Genomic DNA, 6,330 nt, shown 5'->3' on the forward strand with positions numbered 1-6,330 from the left:
GGGAAGAACATGGAGGATGCCACCATTCCAGGAGACTGAGTTTCCTTGAACTTTTGCCTCGGGACAGCGCCCAGGTTTTTGGGGCCTGTTGGCGCTTGTCACTACTGGAAAGACTGTAGCATTTACGGTTTCAGGTCTGTCCACTTTGTACAAATAACTGATAAGGGGTTCATCCCTGGGAAAGGCATTTTATTCCCTCTGACAGTCATTACTGCCTACAAGTAGATGTTTTTCTAGGGTTGAATCACAATGACATGCTTCCTTTTCCATATTAAACTGCCTAGGATATTGCCATTAATCTGGTCTTATTTGGGCAGCTATTTGTAAGAATTTCTACTTCACACTAACCTCCTAGAGTTCTAACTTTTACAATCTTTTATCCCCTCTTCCATGGTGCTCTCTGAACCATAGACGCAGAAGCTCTGATACAGACATATTTTGAGGGGCTCAGTTTCCCAATCCTTTTTGGTCTCCAGTTGTTGGTTTTCTATGATAGTCTCAATTACTGTTAGGAGAGTCTTTGATGAGGGTGGGAGCCAAATTTACCTACAGATATAATAATAAGATTTGAGACGTAGTTAAGATTTTCATGCTTTAGCAAAGTGGCAAAACTTGATTCTCTTCTAAAGTCCCTGGCTTCACTAGCCCCAGAGTAGTTGGGTAGGTTTCTTGAATCAGGCATATTGTTTCTTCTATCGAAGGGCAGCTAGATCCAATTCCACAACTGTGGGTTACTACTAACTAATATTTGAGCTCCACTATTGCACCTACTATGTATTTCCTTCCATATTCACCATTGTTGTGATTCACAGATTTCAAAGCTTCAGAGGACTGCCAAATGTGTCCTGCCAATGGCAGCTTGAATAGTATTTTCTTTTATCATGGATGCTAGATCATAGAAATGAAACTTTCCAATTAGATGCAGCTCAAAGGACCTGACTTTTATGTCCTATGTTTGCAGCTTCTTCAGCAATAGTTGCTAACTTTCAACCTCTGAGAGGCAACCAAATAGTCCAATAGTTTATACTGGGAGTCACTTAGAATACTTTGACCAGTCATTCCGAAGGAGGCTTCTCTTGGATAGCTAGCACTGGAGTTTTTCAATGTTATTTGTTTTTGAGAAACATTGTCAGTCCAGGTGGAATAGCTTCCTTTAAAGTTTGTACTTGTGCATGAGTGTACACATGTACACATACACACACACACACACACACACACACACACACACACAAATGCACACATGCCTTTTGAGTAATTTTAGGTACATATAAAATAATATTCTTTGAAGCTTAATTAAGTTGTCATAATTTGCTCTTTCTCCTTCTTTCCCCTTCTGAATTGATCACTTCACCTTCTCGGTTGGATGCCCTGATGCTTTTCCCCCACTTCTTATCTCCTGTATCCTTTAAGTCCTCTCTCATGCTCAGCTCCCTACCACTGCCTGTGGTTCCTTTGTGCTTTCCTTGTTTCTGCGGTTACTGCATATTGTATATGAAGACGTGGAGGATGAGGAAAAGATGAGAGAGAACTCTCTCATATTTTTATAATCTGCTCTCATAATAATTTGGGTCACAGAGACTTCAGTAGTGATTTGCTTTCATTCTGAATTCCGACTGTCAAGAAGTGTCCATATGCAGGATGACTTTTTCAGATGCAGAACTTTGTTAGAGCTCTTCTATTGCATATCCAGTAGTGGGGTAGCTAACTGAAATCCAGACTCTAAATTAAGTTGGACAATATCTAGCCTGGAACCACTGGGCAACAATGATACACTTTCATTAGTTGTTCATAAAGGAGAAAATATGCTTAGTTCTTTCCCTTTTATTTAAAATAATTTTATGCAATATATTTTATCATATTTCTCCTCCCACAACTACTCATACATCCTTACTACCTCCCTGCCTATGATGTTTATGTTCTCCCTTCTCTTTCTCACTCTCATCTATCCATATCTAATCTATCATCTATCTGCATGTCTGTATTTCTATCTATAACTCACTGGTTCTTCCTATCTCTCTCTAAACAAATGAAAATAAGCACAAACAAAAATCTAAAGAGACAAAATATAACTATATGAAATACCTGCTTCGTGTTTGCTTGTTGTTCTCTTGGCTAACTACTGTGAGGTGTAGTTCTTCTCTTAAATGCGGTTGATATACTTAGTAAAACATCGTCAGAGAAAAGTGATATTCCCTTTGCCAGCTGGTGACAATTGCAAATAGCTTCTTGGTTAGCAGTGGGACTTTGCATCCATTTCTGTTCTTCTGTGCTATAATTTTGTCTGGTTTGAACCTGTGCAGGACTAGGACGTTCTGTCACAGTTTGTGTGAGTTCATATGTGTTTCAGTATTTTGTGTATGCAACACATTACGTCATCCACAACCTCTGACTCTTAACAACAGTTCTACCTCGTCTGCATAGATCTCTGGACCGTGAAAGGAAGGGTTTGATGAAGACATCACACTTTGAAGCATTCACTCATACATGTTTTGTTTTCTATAAACATCGTTATTCTTAACAGTATCCATCAGCTTCAAATATCCACTAGCTGATGTGATTGAAACTAGAAGAGACTAGGCCTTAAGTTTTGTTTCTCCCTTGGTGTCTTAAAGTGTCTGTCACTTATTAAAACTATGAACAAATGCAACGAAGAGAAAAAGTGGTGTATTTCACTTAGACTCCATAATCCATCATTTTAAGAGGTTAGGTTAGGAGCTATGTCTGGGACCAAGAAAGGAGTTGAAGCAGAGGGCATATGGGATATATATGAATAGCTTCCTCATCATAACTATCTCAGCTTGTGTTTTTCAACAACAGAACTATCTGCCCTGTGGTGATGCTGTACATAATAAAATGCTGTCTATCAAGAAAATGCCAAAGCCTTGCCTACAAGCAAATGCAGAAGGGGATTTTTCTTTGCTGAGATTTCTTCAAAAATATATACAATTATCTAGCATAATGGCCTTTCCTATTCTGATTAGCATCCAACTATGCATCTGAAGTGCTGTCACATTCTTCCTTGTGACTTCACAGATACTTTTTATAATCATTATTCTTTACCAAATGCTCTGTCTTCAGAGTCTCATGGTTTCCTTTCTTAGGGTCATTTCTTTTCTGGTGGAATCACTACTCTAAAAAAAGGACCTCAGGTAAGAGGTTTGATTTTGTTTGAGTTTTGTTTATTTAAAAATTAATTGTACTCTTCCGGTTTTATTTTACTACTTATTGTACATTTAACAGTTTAAAATAAAATTGTATCATAAAAATTTAGGGCATTTAAAGGATTTTTATAGCTCCTAATGTTACTTTTAGGATTTTTATTTGCAAAAAAAGTAATAATTATGAAATCATCTTCCTTCCTAGTTTTCTTTTTCTCTGACTATTAAAATTTATAGTTCTTTCTCAATTCCTAATGTGTATAGACATACACACATACACTCATGTATATTTTTCCAGTGTTTATTAGCATATATCTATGTAAACATGAATAGAGTCCCACAAACCGTGTGTGTTTTATTACATATTAAAGGGATCTTTTCTTTCATTATTTTTAACAATGCATGCATTTAGAATTTCCTTTCATTCAATTGTGGGAATAATTTTTGAGTTACTAACTTTTCCACTCATTTTAAAAATAGTTTTACAAGATATATACTACAATTCTTATCTTGATTTTTTTCATTGCCTAATGGTTTTCCCAGTCCATATTTAGTCTTTTGTAGAGTACAAAATGTTTTTATTTTTATGCTTCTCTAGCAAGCATAGATCGGAGTTTTACTTTACTTGGTATTTTAGTCTGTTCCCTTCTCCTTTCTGAATTTTCCAATTTATATCTTCGTGCATTTTTGACTCACCAATGTCCTTACATTTATGTGTTTTCAGTAAATGTAAATGATAGGGTCATAGTAACTCTTGTCAAAATACTTTTTAAATGTTAATTAATTTTAATTATAGACGTTTTGTACACGCATTTAATAAACTCTGTTCATTCTCACCCACACCCAACGTTTCCCTCCTCTCCTATCAATCTCAATTCCTTCCCACAGGTCTTTTACCATATAGAGCTGGCATGCCTTTTGGCATTGTTTTATATCCCAATAAATTTAACCATTCATGTGACCACAAATATGCAACTATTCTGAGCAACCTGGAGAACTAACTAGTGTGTAGGCATCTGAATATAATTATCCCCACACCCTGTACCCACTAGCAGCCAAACATTCTCAGTGGAATATCAGAGACCTGTGAGCTCCTTTCCTATCCATGGAAGGGTGTTGCCATCTTCAGTCTTTTTTTAGACCCTGCCAGTTCAGGAAACATCAGCTCCTTTGACACCATGATTGCAATAACGATGTCATATCCTCGAGATGATATTTCATGAGTTCTTCCATCATCCTTAAGGTCTTGAGGGCCTTTGCATTCACTATCATTCTTTATAAGATAAAGGTTCTTTGATTTATGCTAAAAGTAGCATTTTGCCTATAGTCATAAACATATTCAGAAGACTCATTGACTTTCTGATACATTTATCCCCCCAGGATCCAATTGAAAATTAGGTTTAGTGTGCCTTAGGTATTGAACCTAGTTTCTCAGCCATCTACATGCTAAGCAAGCACTCTATTGATAACCCATACTACCATCCTTTAAACATATACTAATATTTGAACAGTGAAATTGAGGGTAATTAGATTCTTGAAAACTACAGAAGAATATTGTGCCAGTAATATAAGTATTATTACCTGAAAAATATATTAATTTGTTAAAACATTATTCTACTATCATCTATGTGGTGGGAAGAAAATCATAACATAGAAACCATTTGAAAATTCTTTAGTATCTTGTGTCACCATACAGAGGGTTGGTTACTTTCCTATAAAGGTGCATATAATTGGAAGTATTAGAATACATAACAAAACTGGAAATACATGAAAAGCTGGTTACTTAGAACTATAGACATATGACCTCAGCAATAAATGTTAATATAGAGGTACTTCCATCTTATAAAATTAGACATACATTCTCTTGACCTTATACAATATGTACTGTATTGACCTTATACAATATATACTGTATTGACCTTATACAGTATGTACCAGACACATCCATCGACCGGCTTGAGGAAAGGGCTCACTCTGAGCCCCTTTCACAGAGAGCAAAAGCTATTCTCGAAACACATGCTGTGGAAATGACTAGGAAATAAAAACCATAAAATCAATCTATATCTGTAGCTAGAGTGTTGACAGCTGCATATACAAGAAAAAATAGTCAATATTTTCCTTGATGATAGATGAAAGTGAGATCAGTATACAGCTGGATTTTCTTTAGTATCTCTCAACATTATACATTTTCCTGAGAAAATTTATAAAGAACTGAATAAGTTTAACATATTAGGTTACTTTTCGCCCATAGACAATAGGTGATATATAGCTAATATAGACAATGCTAATATTCATATATCTATCCTGACATTTTCTAAATGACAAATATTACTGAATTCCTTTTGCTGATGGGTTCTACTTTGCCAATGTATAATTTTGTTATCATAGCTTCTGTCAGATTCCATCAAAAGGGCATACATAATTCATGTTTCTTATGGCACAAAGATGTGATTATGCTTCAGCGGTTTAATAAAGCATGGCATAGAAAAATATTGTAACCACTTAAAACTTATACACATGTCATATTGTGCTCATGTACAAACTTAACAAATGAGGTTTAAGTATTATCTAAAATAAACAAATTTTTATATGTAAATTATTAACCATCTACCCAGTAGGCACCAATCTATTAACATTATGGATATAGTTTATAAAATATAAACAAACATAACTAATTTTCTTTGTTTTATGCATAGAGTCCTTATACACTCATGTTTTCTCTTTTATTTTTCATTATATCAAATTCGTTTAACAGAGATGGCAGACATGCTTTTGTTGATGTTATAGTTTGGATACTTATCTTATGGTTGTTTTCTTCTTTGTCTTTATCTAAACATATAAGGAACTCACAATATCAACATATGAGCCAATTCTGAGACCAGATAACAGAGATTTAGTGGAAGTGTTTAGGTTTCCTTTTGTACTGCTGATGTATAAGGCACTGCATTTCGCACAAGTCTTCTTTTGACTTCAAGTCCAACATGAATGCTTCAGGCTAAGTATCTTTTGCAAAATTTTAAACAGAAATTTGCTCATTCACAACTCACAGTTCTCAGTGAGATAAATCATTCTTCAAGGTGTAAGGTTGAGTATACTGTTGCGTCCCTGTATAGGCCACCATTTGTTGCGCCCCCTCGACCACAGCAAGGAAGACTCAACCACCAGTTCTTCT

Source organism: Mus pahari, chromosome 11, assembly GCF_900095145.1.
Source record: "Mus pahari chromosome 11, PAHARI_EIJ_v1.1, whole genome shotgun sequence".
NCBI lineage: Eukaryota > Metazoa > Chordata > Mammalia > Rodentia > Muridae > Mus > Mus pahari.